At 45.1% G+C, this 15397-nt stretch overlaps 1 protein-coding gene across 1 annotated transcript in view; it reads right to left on the bottom strand.

Moving 5' to 3' along the window:
• LOC115477517 overlaps positions 1 to 15397 on the bottom strand; it is an 881049-nt gene that overhangs the window by 671510 nt on the left and 194142 nt on the right.

Genomic DNA, 15397 nt, shown 5'->3' with positions numbered 1-15397 from the left:
GACAGATGGGCATGGATGGATATGGATTGCAGAGCAGGCCTCAGGCAGAGAGGGAAAATGCTGGATAGGGAAAAATGGAGGGGCCAGGTGACAGAGGAGCATGGATGGGCATGGATTGGAAGGGCAGGACTCAGGGAGAGGGGAATTGCTGGATAGGGATGAATGGAGGGGACAGATGGGCATGGATGGAAATGGATTGCAGAGCAGGCCTCAGGCAGAGAGGGGAAATGCTGGATAGGGAAAAATGGAGGGGCCAGGTGACAGACAAACATGGATGGCCATGGATTGGGAGGGCAGGGCTCAGGGACAGAGGGGAATTGCTGGAAAAGGATGAATGGAGGGGGCAGGGGACAGATGGCCATGGATTGGGAGGGCACGGCTCACACTCTCTCTCTCATATACAATGTCTTTCTGACTCTCACTCTCACACACTCTGTCTCACACTGTATCACATTCACTCTCTATGTGCCACACAGTCACTCACACACTCGCTTGGTCTCATACACTCACTCAAACAGAGAATCTGTGTCTCACACACACTCTCTCTCTCGCCCACACACACACACACTCTCACTCACACTGTGTCTCACATACACACTTGCACACACTCTCATTCTCACACACACACTCTCTCACAAACACACTCACACCCAGACTCACGCTCTCTCTCACACAATCACACTTTCACTCTGACTCTCAAACAGACACTCTCACATACACTCTCCCAAACATACACACTCCGATGAAAACCTTGCTAGCGCCCGTTTCATTTGTGTCAGAAACGGGCCTTTTTACTAGTGTGTGCATGATATGTAGGCTTTGGTTGATGTCATTGGAAATTTCCTTTAAATCTTGTTTAAATGGGATGTAGATTGTTACGTCATCTGCGTATATGTATGGGTTAGGTTTTGGTTTGATAGTAGTTTCGCCAAGGGTATCATCATTAAAGTGAATAGGGTCGGTGAGAGGGGGGATCCTTATGGAACTCCGCATTCAGGTATCCATGTAGCTAATGTAGTCGAATTAGATGTCACTTGGTATGATCGTATGGTTAGGAACCCCTTGAACCAATTGAGAACGTTGCCTCCAATTCAGAAGTACTCGAGGATATGTAGTAGTATTCCATGATCAACCATGTCGAAGGCGCTAGACATATCAAATGGTAGAAGTAGTATGTTCTTGCCAGTTGCAATCATTTGTTTAAATTTATTCATGAGAGTGTCTAGTACCGTTTCCGTACTGTGGTTAGACCGGAATCCTGACTGGAGTCATATTGAGAATTTGTTTAAATAGTTTGTGAGTTGTTTGGTTACCATTCCTTCCGTTAGTTGGTTATTAAGGGAATGGATGCTACTAGCCTGTAGTTGGTTAGTTCACTGGCACTCTTCTTTGCGTCTTTGGGTATAGGGGTGAGTAGAATGTTTCCTTTCTCCTTCGGGAAGAGTCCATTTTGTAACATATAGTTGACGTGATTCGTGAGGTCTGTTATAAATTGTTGAGGGGCAGATATCATAAGGTTGTTTGGGCATATGTCTAATTTGCAATGAGATTTGGCAAATCTTTTGAGCGTTTGGGAGATAAGATCCTCCGATAATATCTAGAAGTTGGTCCAGGTTCTGTCTGCTGGGTATACACCAGGGTCTGGATCTAGACAGTCAAAGGAGTGCGGCGTAATCGGTGGTACTAACTGGTATTTTAAGTCACAATTGTACGATTTTCTCACTACAGTATTTCGCGAGATTGTCTGCTCCTGGTGTATCTTTGCTGTTGGTTGTGATTGGTGTGATATCTAGTAGTTTATTCACGAGTTGGAAGAGTTTGTGTGTGTCTTTGTAGCTTGGTCCAATTTCAGTTTTATAAAATAATCTTTTAGTTTGTCTTATGGTATATTTATATTTCTTTGAAGTTGTTTCCAGGCGTTAAGTGTGGGGTCGTCTTTCTTTTTATTCCACATACGTTCTAACCTTCTAACTTGTGTTTTAAGTTTTTTCAGTTCTTCATTGAACCATGGTGTTGAGTTCTTCCTATGTGAGGTTCTGGTTTGAATTGGGGCAATGTTGTCTAATATTGTTCTGCATCTATCGTACCATTCTAGGAGGAATTGGTTTGTGTTTGCCTTTATTGTCCATACCGTTATGGTAGATCTGTTGCTAGATCTATTTTTCCTCTCGTGGTGTAGGTTTTTTCGTTCTTGTTTATTAATTGTGTCTTTCGTTCGCCATTGGAGGGAGATGTATGCTTTATAGAGGTCTGACCACGATGTGGGTATCCATCTTGTATCTGTTAGTAGAAGGTTTGAGTCTGGATTGAATTTGTGTGTGATAATGTCTAGTGTGTGTCCTTTAATGTGAGTTGGTTGTGCATTGGTACGTGAAGATCCCATAGTTGTAGGAACTCTTTGCATTCTTGGGTGCTTGTTAAGGTAAGATCTTCATGGTGCAGGTTGATGTCTCCTATTATGATAAGGTTTGAGGTAGAGACACAAGTGTTCGAGATGAAGTTCATAAAGTGTGTTTGGGAATCTTGCCAATTGCCTGGCGGTCTGTAGAGTAGGATTGCGTTAAGGTGTTCCTGCAAGTTTGGGTGATTGATTCTTACCGAGGCAATTTCGAGTTGTGGTAGAATGGATTCAGCTGTGGTTGTGATGGTGAACTCGGATTTGTATATTATGGCTATTCCACCTCCTCTTTTTCCGTTTCTTGTCCAGTGGGCAATTTTGTATCCTGGTGGGCATAAATCTAAGATTATGGGGTCTTTAAGGTCGTGGATCCAGGTTTCAGTGATGAATAGGAGGTCAAGATTGTCTGTAGTGATCCAGTATATTTACTACTACTGATCTGGTGTTTACGTACCCCAGTTGGATTGAATGGTAAGGTTCGGTTTTGAGGCGTAGATGTGTTGATTATTATTAGTTGCCTGTTTTCTTGGTATCTGGTTTTGTTGTTTCCTTTATTCCCTTTTCTGTTGGTTATTTCCGTATGTATTTGTTTTTACTTTTAGTTGGTTGTTGTTCTTTTGGTCTGGTGAGTTGTAAATGGGTTGTCTGTAGGGTTTGTGTATTGTGGGATAGATTGTTGTTTAAGTTGGGAGTAGTCCTTGCGTGGGTAATTAGGGGGAGGAAGTAAATTATCACGAGTAATTTGTTGGTGTTTCATGTTGGCTATGGTTCGTGGTGCTTGGTTGTGCTTGAGGGTAGTAGTGAATGAAATTTTGTATGAACATCAAGCAGTGTCAGCCTTAGGCAGTGTCAACATCAAGCAGTGTGAACAATTAAGTAGTGAGTAAATGTAATTTCAAGCAGTATCCACTTTAAGCAGTCTTAACTTCAAGCGGTTTAAACATTAAGCATTATCAACATTTAAACATATATGATAAGAATCTCACTTATAGTCCCGTGATGTAGTTCATCTATGTACAATTCAGATTAGTATAGTGCATCTAGTGCTTATAGAGCGATCAAGCGATATGGCATGGATTGAGTCTATAGTTCGTAGTGCAATTCTCGTCCAAGCATGGTTCAGACATACATACAGTAAGCTTTGAAATTACATAGAGCTGCTGCATGGAGGTTTAATAGACATGAGTGGAAGTGGGTCTATGTAGTTCATTTTAAGCAGGAAGCCTGCTTGGTTTATCTCTGTTTCTACTACCCTAAGCAACCGTCATTCAGAAACAGAGCATGCAATCCTATGAGCTGTTGCAAGGGGATTTAATAGACTGTAGTGGAAGTGAGTCTATCTAGTTCGTTGTAACAGGAAGGCAATTCGGTCCTTTCTATTTACACTGCTCCGCATAGCCGTCATCTCCAGTGCACTCAAAACAAAGCAAGCAAAAAAAAAGCAAAGCCAAAGCCAAACCACAGGCAGCCTTACAGCAAACAGCTCTCATTGGGTCTCCGGTTCGGGTGTGGGGTTGGTACTGGTGGGAGAGTTTACTCACCCAGTCTGGTACACACTAGCGACGGGCACGTTCCGCCCCAGTTCTCCACGCCAGTCTGTCCAGATCCTGGGTCTCAGCGCCTCAGGCTCCACCGTGCGGACAGGCCGCTCCGTGTGGGTCCTCAGCATGGACGATGTTGAGCTGTGTTCGAGTGGGTCTCCCATGTTGGAAGGCTGTGTCCGGGTGGGTCTCCTGGTAGTGTCGGTCTGCCTGGGAGGCTCGCGGTCCGGCGTATGGCCGACTACGCGATGCTTTTCTCCTCTCTGTCTCGATCCAGCGTCTCCCCCCATCTCACGCCTCTCGGGCATAATGAGGTTCCAAGGGCTCTCCGCAGTACTCCGAACCAGATCTAGGGCGAGCAACCTCGTGGCGGTCTCCCGCGAAGGCCGTCAGTCGGTGAGGTCGGTCGACCCGGCACAGCTGGGCTTCAGTCCGGGTCGGGGACGCGTCGTGGCCACGAGGCAGGCAGTCAGCCAGCCGCGATCAGCTTCGGATCATTCGCCCGCGTTGGAGCCAGGGGCGTATCTGGACTCCGTCGGTAGGGGGGGCCAGAGCCAGAGGGAGGGGGCACATTTTAGCCCCCCCCCCCGCCGCCACCGACCCCCCCCCGCCATTGTCAGAGCCCCCACCGCCACCAATGACTCTCTCCACCCCCTCCCGCCGCCAACCCCCTCCCCCGCTGCCGTTACTTACCTTTGCTGGCGGGGGGGGCCCCACCCCCGCCAGCCGAGGTCCGCTTCCACCTGCTGCTGCCTTAAAAACTACTTCTTCAGCCGGCGGGGGACCCCAAACCCCGCCAGCCGCCCCGCGGTGTTTAAAGTTCATCTTCGGCCTCCGTGGCCATGCTGCTGTTGATAGGAGGCGCTGTTGAATACACTTCGGAGTCTGACGTACAACGTACAACGACGTCAGACTCCGAAGTAGATTCAACAGCTCCTATCAACAGCAGCATGGCCACGGAGGCCGAAGATGAACTTAAACACCGCGGGGCGGCTGGCGGGGGTTTAGGGTCCCCCGCCGGCTGAAGTAGTTTTTAAGGCAGCGGCAGGTGGAAGCGGACCTCGGCTGGCGGGGGTTGGGGTCCCCCGCCAGCAAAAGTAAGCAACGGAAGCGGGGGAGGGTTGATGGCGGTAGGGGGGGTCCAGGGCAAAATCTGCGGGGGCCCAGGCCCCAGAGGCCACACGCAGATACGCCCCTGGTTGGAGCTCAGCGAGGCTTTCTCGGTCTGCTAATATTTCACCAGTCATCTCTGAATCAGCTCCGGTCTGGTCCAATCAAGAATGGTCCAGGATGGCCCAAGTAGGTCTGTTCCCTCGGGACCTCGTTACGGAGCTCCTTACCTGTCGGCCATCTTTGCTACCCCCTTTTCACTTAGGAATATATCAATTATCTACACTTTATTGCTTATTGCTTAACTAGTAAAAAAGGCCTGTTTCTCACACAAATGAAACGGGTGCATTCCCCCTCCTCTCACCCCTCACACTCCTCAGAGTTTCAGGCCCCCTCCCTCCTCCGAGTTCCAGGCCCCCCGGCTGGCCCCCTCTCCTACTGCTTCACCTGCCCAACTGCCAAATGTGATATATACGTCCACCTACATAGTGGGTTTAGCTACCTGGACTCAAAATGGTGGAACTCAATTCCCATAGTCACATCAACAAACCACCTCCAGTTCAGAAAGACCTAAAGACCTACCTCTTCAGGAAATTCTCTGAGTAAAATATACACTAATCATCCTGGAACAACAATACACAGCACAACCTCTAACTGTAATGCATCTTTTCATTACGAAATGAACTAAGGCATATCTTCTCAAGAAACCCAATGACTATTCCATATGCACTAACAGTTATCTTGCCAACCACTGTAAAACCACAGAATCATACAACCTTGTAAATGTAAATGAATCAATGTCATCTCTAACAACTGTTAAATGTAAGCAGTGTGTTTTTTCTAGCGAAAAAGGTGCCGGGTACTCAAATGCCAGGCCACTCTTCAGGGGTAGGGTGATCACTGAGGGACCCACCCCACAATAGCCAGGCCCCCTGCAACTAGTCGCAGAATCTATGACAAGGCAGAATTGATGTGTACAGCCTTCTTTAAAACTTGGGGACCATGGGTCAATTTTAGCAGACAATGGAAAAGGTTGCCAGTACTCAGTACCCCCTCAAAGAAAGCCCCTGAATGAAAGCAACATTGAACTGAAACTCGTTTTTGGATAACTGTGGGGGTACAAGAATGAATACATTTTATGTACAGATACCTGGATAAGATGATTTTGGTAATAATAGTCAATACTGAGTTATAGATTTAACTTAATATTTTATTAGATAAACATGTTATGAAAAAAATTAAGTTTACTAGCAGGCTTATTTTCGAAAGAGAAGGGCGCCCATCTTTCCAACACAAATTGGGAGGTGGGCATCCTTCTCCTAAAGTTGCCCAAATCGGCATAATCGAAAGCCGATTTGGGCGCCCTCAACTACTTTCCGTCGCGGGGCCGACCAAAGTTCACGGGGGCGTGTCGGCACTGTAGCGTGATGAAGAGATGGGCGTCCTGGCCGATAATGGAAAAAAGAAGGGTGTCCCTGATCATCATTTGGCCAGCTTTACTTGGTCCATCTTTTTCTTGCGACCAAGCCTCCAAAAAGGTGCCCAAACTGACCAGATGACCACCGGAGGGAATCAGGGATGACCTCCCTTACTCCCCCAGTGGTCACCAACCCCCTCCCACGCTAAAAAAAACCTATTTTTTTTTTCCCAGCCTCAAATGTCATACTCAGCTCCATCACAACAGTGCGGGTCCCTGGTGCAGTTTTTAGTGGGTGCAGTGCACTTCAGGCAGGCGGACCCAGGCCCATCCCCCTACCTGATACACTTGTGGTGGTAAATGTGAGCCTTCCAAACCCACCCAAAACCCATTGTACCCACATGTAGGTGCCCCCCTTCACCCCTTAAGGCTATGGTAGTGTACAGTTGGGGGTAGTGGATTTTTTTTTTTTGGGGGGGGGGGGGGGGGGGGCTCAGCACACATGGTAGGGAATATGTACCTGGAGCAATTTGTGAAGTCCACTGCAGTGCCCCTAGGGTGCCCGGTTGGTGTCCTGGCATGTGAGGGGGACAGTGCACTACGAAATTCTGGCTCCCTTCCCACAACCAAGGGCTTGGATTTGGTCATTTTTGAGATGGGCGTCCTCGGTTCCCATTATTGCCAAAAACCGTGGACAACCATCTCTAAGGTCAACCTAATGTTGAGATTTGGGGCGTCCCAGACCGTATTATCGAAACGAAAGATGGACGCCATCGTTTTCGATAATACGGGTTCCCCGCCACTTCACCGGAGCCGTCCTGCGAGGACAGCCCCAGGAAACTTGGGCGCCACGTTTGATTATGCCCCTCCATGCACGCTAGCGGCTTCCGTGAGACAATTGCCAACAGCCTAGTGGGTTGCTAGTGTGGACTTAGTAAACCCCGGCATAAATTTTCAATTAACTGCCTGAACTTTATGAAATGGTTCAAAAACACAATAAAGGTTCAAAATAGGAGTTAGATATCAGAAAACTTAGTGTAAGTATCAAAATTATTTAACCGCATTTTCAGATTCTTTACCCGCACTTGACAATCAGATAAGTATTAATTACCATTTGCTTTCTCTGTCAATAACATAAACCTTAAAGGATGGTTCTTTCTAGTTTTTACTGCCACTGTTGGTCAAACCCCGCTGCAATTGTTTACTCCTCCTGTTCATCCCCATTGTTTCCATACAAAATGTAACCATACATATACAATGTGAGACACAGAAATTAATGGTTACTATTCTGTAAATTGTTAGTTTATTGTTACAATGTAAGTCACACAGGAAAAGTAGTATGTACCCAGCAAGGCTCTTCCCTAAGGATAACAGCAGGACGACTGAGAAAAATAAAGCTTTTATTCTTCAAGAGACCGAACACAGCACTGTGTTTCGGCAAAAACGTTTACCTCATGGGCTCTGTCTGACTGTGTTATTCACTCCATAATCCTTGCCTGGGGATCACAGTGACATTGGAATAATCTGGATCTGTGTTAATGCTTTTCAACATGATTTCCCCTTCAGAGCACTATCAGTGGCAGGATCTGGGCTGACGCTGGTGTATTGTGAGGTTTCTGCCTGAAGCTTTTATTACACTCAGTACAGTGAAAAGGTTTCAGTCCTGTGTGGATTCTCTGGTGTGTTGTGAGGTTTCCCTTCTCATGAAGCTTTTTGTCAGGTTCTCAGGTTCAGAGGCCGCTGGGCCGGGCTCTGGAGCAAACGTGAGCCCTTGGGCTGCTGACGAGGAGCGACAGCAGCAGGCAAACCCACCAACCAACACTGGGTAAGCACACCGGCAGGGACTGCAGGCACTGCCCAGCGAACCGGAACACAGGGACTGGAATCCCCCGGACTGGAGGACACAGGACTGGAACACACACCGGGACCGGAACACACTGGACTGGAGCACACCAGACTGGAACACACACCGACCGGAACACACTGGACTGGAGCACACTGGACTGGTCCGCACAGCTTCACTGTGCTTAGCTACTAAGCCCCCCAGGAGTTGAGCTTCTGGGTTCGAGTAGCCGACAGGACTTACTGGATACCGGGTGACATAGGGCCCAGGACTGAAACAAAGTGCTCCTAACCCTAAACTAGCAGGAGTGTTCCTACAGTAAATGACAAAAGGACTTCCTAAGCCCTATACTAAAACAGGAGCTCCTAATCCCTGCTCAAGAAAGGGACTTCCTAAGCCCTAAACTAACAGAGCAGGGGAACTAAACACAAAGCTAAACACAGGTGCTACTAAGCACCAAGCTACTGTGGCTTATTTGTAGTAAATAATTAGCAGATTTTTATACACACAGCTTCAGCTTTAGAAATGTTAATTTCTTTTCTTCATCTCTCTCACATACACCCCAGAATAATTCACTGCTGAGTCACTTTAAAGTTGAAGTAACAAAACATCTGTTTACTCACAGTTTTAGTTAGATTGATATTCAGACAGGCTTATATAACATAATATAATACATTTTGATTATCAGCTCTTTCCATGTGCTTAGATGGTAATGGACGCTCACACCATAGATATAGATCCTCAGGTTAGGAGAGATCATGAGCTCCATGTGCTTGCTGTTCCTAACCCCCACAGGAAGTTGCATGGGTGTGACCTCTCTAGGCAATTCACATCAGAGGTCACAGAGTAATCACAGAGAAAGAAAAAAAACATTGCTGACAGACAATGCATGTAAACACAATATATTATTCCAACAAACCCCTTCTCATGCATAACTGTCATGCAATTATTAATTCATACAAAGTCCAAGCTTTATTCGCAGATTCTCAAAACGTTCTCTGGGTAACGGTTTGGTCATGATGTCAGCTGTCATCTCACTGGTGTGACAATAGTGTAGACTGATAACCCCTTCTTTCGCCAGCTCTCGCACGTTGTGATATTTCGTTGCGATGTGCTTGGTGCGTGACTGAACCTTGTCATTCTGTGACAGTCTGATGCAGCTCTGATTATCTTCCATTATCTGGATTGGTCTCTGTTCATCTATTCCAAATCTAGCAAAAGTTTTTCAATCCACATCAGTTCTCTGCATGCTTCTGATACAGCACATATTCAGCTTCTGTAGAAGACAGACTCACAATACTTTGTTTATGACTGGCCCATGAATTTGTACATTTCCATACATAAACACATATCCTCTTGTGGATTTATAATCAGAATGATCCCCTGCCCAATCTGAATCACAGTAACATATTAGTTTTGGATTATTATTGGCTGAAATCTTTAATTTACAATCAATGGTACCTTTTAAATACCTTACCATCCTTTTAACTGCAGTCCAATCTGATTTGGTAGGTGAGCTGACCCTTCTGCTCAAAATTCCTACTGCATTTGCTATATCAGCCCTGTATGTGGTAGTTAGATATAAAAGCTTACCTATGGCTGATCTATATTGGATGTTATCTGGTAAAGGTTCTCTTACTGTTTCATCCTTCAGAAAATCAGTGATCATGGGAGTGCTTACAACTTGGGCATCTTGCATACCTAAACTTTCAATAAGCTCATTTATTTTCTGCTTCTGGCTTAGAAGATAAGAACCATCATTTGTTTCTCAATTTCTATACCAAGATAGTATGACACATTACCAAGTTCTTTTATCTCAACATTCAGGTTTAAATATTTTACAATGTCCTTGTACTCTTGCTCACTTTCGCTTGCAATGAGCAGATCATCAACAAAAGCTAAAATGTATGCATATTGTCCATTTCTGCACCTAGTGTACAAGCATTTATCTGCTTCACCTTGCTTAAATCCTAAATTTGTCAATATTTCATGCAATTTGTCATTCCAACATTTTGCACTTTGCTTTAATCCATAAAGACCTTTGTTTAATTTACACACTAGCTGTCTTTGTTTTGTATTTATGAAACCTGTTGGCTGTTCCATGTACAAGTCTTCAGTTATATCTCCATGAAGAAATGCTGTTTTCACATCAATGTGGTTGACTTGCATGCCTTTTGAGACTGCAATGCTCAGAAGTGTTCTAATTGTCGTGTGTTTCACTACAGGTGCAAACACTTCATCAAAATCTTCTCCATATTTTTGAAGATATCCCTTTGCGACTAATCTGGCTTTATACCTTTCCACTTTTCCTTGTGCATTCCTTTTTAACTGAATACCCATTTGCATCCTATAGCTTTCTTGCCAGGAGGTAATTTTGTAAGAATCCAAGTTTTATTTTTATGCAATGAATCAGTTTCTTCTTGTGCAGCTTTACGCCATTCAGCAGCTTCTTCTGCTGGCATTTTCTCAATCTCATCCCATGTTAAGGGCTCTTGAGCTTCTGCTGACTTTGTTAGGTAAGACAGTCTTGGGGGTGGAACACCTTTGTTTTCCCTGGATGAGCGTCTGACAACAGGTTGGTCCGACCTTTCCGCATCCTCTAAATCTGAGAGTCCTTCTCCAATTGATTCCCCTTCTCCAACTGTACTGTCTTCTTCAATGATCCTTTCTGTGTCTGCTTCCTCTGCCTGTTCCTCGTTAGATACAGATGAGTTGCTTTCAGACATCTGCCTTGGTATGGCATTTATATACACTGGCATGTCTATTATGGTTCTAGTTTCATATTCTGGATGATAAGGCTCATCTGGGATAATCCAGCCTTTATCAACCCTTTTGTTTTCATCAAAATATGTAACATGTCTTATGCCAACAATGCCAGTTTTCAGATTCAAAATTCTATATCCTTTGTGTCCTGGAGCATAGCCAACTAAAATGCCCCTTTCTGTTGTGGAATCCAGCTTATGCCTTCTTTGCTTTGGTATATGAGCATATGCTGTACTTCCAAATGTTCTTATGTGTGACAGGTTTGGCTTCCTACCATGCCATGTCTCATGTGGTGTGCGCTCAGCGCCTTTAGTTGGCATTCTGTTTTGTAGGTACACTGCTGTGAGAATGGCTTCCCCCCATAGTCTTTTAGGGAGATTGCTATCTGACAGCATACATCTGGTCATTTCCACAAGTGACCTAAATTTTTCTCTCTGCAACAGAATTTTGCTCTGGTGTATAAGCTACTGTTGTGATATGCTGAATGCCTTCTTGTTCTAGAAATGTGCGCATGCTTTGTGAAGTGAACTCACCACCATTGCGGTCTGAAGAACTTTGGTTTTCTTTCAAATTTATTGCTCACCATGGCTACGTATTTCTTCAGCATGTCTGTGACTTGACTTTTTTCTTTCAGCAAATAGGCCACACAGTATCTAGAGAAATCATCCAAGAATATTAGCACAAATCTGTTATTTCCCAATGATGGGATATTAAACGGTCCACATAAGTCACTGTGTATTGAGTCCAGTACTTTATTACTCCTACTTCCTGTGTATGCAGGAAATGAGGGTCTCACACCTTTTTGAGTAACACAGTCTATGCATTTCTCCATTTTACCAGTATCTGCACTTATTTCAATGCCTGTGGCAAGTTGCTTACTGTGAAGATCCTGGATCACCTTAAAATCACGATGTCCCAGGCGGCGGTGCCAGATTTCCAGACTACATTTACCATCATTCTTCCTTACTTGCGCCATATGTGAGGCTTCACCTGAAATGCTCAGTTTATAAATATCATTATGCATAAAAGCTTCAGCATACACTTCATCATTTTTAGAGATTGTGCACTTACTGTTTTCAAAATGAATCACAAATCCCTTCTTATCTAATGTAGATACACTAAGCATATTGCAAACTGCTTGGGGAATATACAAGACATCACTTACAGGAATTTCTTTAACTTCATTAGACACTTTGCATTTTAAGAATCCAATGCCTTTTGCTTGGATCTGAGCAGTCCCTGCGTTTGCAGTATTAAGAATACCTTCTTCTGGACACATTTCCTGAAAGAAATCCTTACAATTGGTTAAATGGCATGTGCTCCCCGAATCCAAAATCCAAGTACTTTCATTTGAATTATTATTTACCATAGTCAAAGATTTTTCTGCCATTAGAAAGCTCTTATGTTTATCATTGTCCTTTGTACATTTCCTGCTTGGAAAATTCTTTGTTCCATTGGCTTAGGTGAGCTAGAGGGGGTGTTTTGTGTTTCCTTACACCATTTAGATACATGTCCCTCCTTTCCACATGAGTAGCAAATCAGCTTGCCCTTGGGTGGAGTTTTCCCATAGCTCCGCCTTCCTCTATTCTTTGCCAAGAAATTTGTTTCATTTCTCTCTGACTGTCTTTGAGAACACATCTCCTCAGAATCATTAATTATGCATTCCTGCCTCAGTTTTGATGCTGCCTGTTCAAACGATTGCCCTTCAATGGCTTCATTCACAGACCTAAAAACATCAAACTTCTTTGATAGTGAGGTAAAAAAGAAATGCTCTTTTCAATGCATCACACATGGGAATTCCAGAAAGTTCTAACTTTTGAAATGAAGACATAAGATGCATAATGTGATCATTACATTTACTTTTATCCCTTAATTTGGTTTCATTCAACTCTGCCAACCAAACTGGTTGCTGTTTTGCATATGTAGTTGCATACATAGTTCTCAGTTTTTCTAAAATTTCCTTTGCTGTATCTTTTGCCTCCACCAATATGGCTTGTTTCTCTGAGAGAGCTTAAAAAAACATGCACTTCACATAATAGTTTGCATTGTCCCATTCAGCCATATTTTCAGCTGTTCTGTTTTGGTCTAAACATATACTTAATTCTTTGCTTGAAGGAGACATCTGAATCTTAGCTCCCTTGCTGATAATTATATTCAGTTAATTTAGGCACCTTGAGAGAGTGGAAAAATGGTGAATTTCCTCCCTCAGCCATTGCTAGCCTTGCCTTCTGTTTGGTGTGTGGGGGGGGAGAGAGAGACAGACTGAATCTTTCTTTTAAAACTTAAGAGAAAAATTTGGCTTTTTCACTGCCTGGTAATATTTCTCTTCTTCCTTTTTCAATTCCTGGGCTGGGCCCATAACCCTTTTGTTGGATTATTTGTAGTAAATAATTAGCAGATTTTTATACACACAGCTTCAGCTTTAGAAATGTTAATTTCTTTTCTTCATCTCTCTCACATACACCCCAGAATAATTCACTACTGAGTCACTTTAAGTTGAAGTAACAAAACATCTGTTTACTCACAGTTTTAGTTAGATTGATATTCAGACAGGCTTATATAACATAATACAATACATTTTGATTATCAGCTCTTTCCATGTGCTTAGATGGTAATGGATGCTCACACCATAGATATAGATCCTCAGGTTAGGAGAGATCATGAGCTCCATGTGCTTGCTGTTCCTAACCCCCACAGGAAGTTGCATGGGTGTGACCTCTCTAGGCAATTCACATCAGAGGTCACAGAGTAATCACAGAGAAAGAAAAAAAACATTGCTGACAGACAATGCATGTAAAACACAATACATTATTCCAACAGCTACAAGCAGAGCTTTACACTAATAAGCTAAACACAGAACTAACCAGCTACCTAAGCACTGCTCTAGCAAGCTAGATACAACTAACAAGGTGCTTCCTAAGCACTACTCTGGCAAGCAACCAGAAGAGCTCCTAGCACTAAAAGGGAAGACAGGGGAGCCACAAGTAGGGTTACCATTTTGTGTCCTCTGAAAAAGAGGACACATGTCACGCCCCTACCCCGCCCCCGCCACGCCTCATACCCCGCCACGCCACGCCCCCTTCGGGTCCTCGTTCCGCCCCTCTATTCCCCGCCCCCCGTCACATGGTTCCCCCCCCCCCCCTCACATATCCCCCCCCTCACTTACTATCTAGCCCTGGTGGTCTAGTAGGGTCTTCTCTTCGGGGCAGGAAAGAGCCCCCTCTTTCCTGCCCGGAGCGCTGCCTGTCCTTGCCTGCTGCATCCTCCTCGGCCTGGCTGGAGATCAAAATGGCCACCGAGAGTTGAAGTGGCCTCGCGAGAGCTCAACTCTCGGCGGCCAATTTGAATCCCCAGCCAGACCGAGGAGGATGATAGACAGGGGAGGCAGCGCTCCAGGCAGGAAAGAGGGGGCTCTTTCCTGCCTCGAAGACGTCACTAGACCACCAGGGAACATGGTAAGGAAGGGGAGGGGACGGGAGTAGGGTTACCACGGCGCCGATCGCCCGCCCACACGCACGCGCCTGCCCGCACCCGCGCCCACGTTTGTCCAGAAATCCGGACAAACGTGGGTGCAGGCAAAATCCGCCGGACGCCCCGGACATGCCCTCAAAAAGAGGACATGTCCGGGGAAATCCGGACGAATGGTAACCCTAGCCACAAGGAAAAAACAGTGAAGCTAACACATAAGCCAAAGTGATTCTAAATCACCAAACACCAACAGCAAAGACTGTAATGCTCCTAATAGCACAAACACCAGAAGTACTTCTACCAGCAAACTCGGCAGTGTTCCTAACAACACCAAACCTTGAAGTACTTCTATCAGCAACAGAGCTTCCAAAGCCCTACACATAGCAATGCTTCCAAAACCAAGCGGGAAAAGCAGGGGAACCAAAGGGAAAAGCAGGAAAGCTAAACACACAGACACCAGTGCCCACTGCACTAACACTAACCTGGACCTAAGCAAAAGCAAGCAGGGAAACTAGACACAGAGTCAGAAGTGCACACTGCACCACCCTACCTAAAACAAACACCACTGTTGCAAAGGCCCTGAAGGAAACAAGACCACTTCCTTATCAAGGCCCTCCCTGATGATGTCACACTCCCTAGACCTAGGCAAAAGCACACTGACCCAGAGAGGCCCAACCCACACCAATGCAAAACCGTGAAACCCTTGAAGCCAGTACACCCAAAGAGAGTTAGAGCAACTCAGGCAACACACAGCTGTAGTAAAGTAAAACAATTAACCCCATGCTGCTGGAAGCTGCCAGCACTGAGAGACAGAGCCAGCTCAGAAAGGACAGAGAAAAGAAACAGAAGCCAGCTAA

This window comes from Microcaecilia unicolor, chromosome 1, assembly GCF_901765095.1.
Source record: "Microcaecilia unicolor chromosome 1, aMicUni1.1, whole genome shotgun sequence".
Taxonomy (NCBI): Eukaryota; Metazoa; Chordata; class Amphibia; order Gymnophiona; family Siphonopidae; genus Microcaecilia; species Microcaecilia unicolor.
The sequence above is the reverse complement of the archived record's forward strand: the minus strand, read 5'-3'. Positions and strand labels throughout refer to the sequence as shown.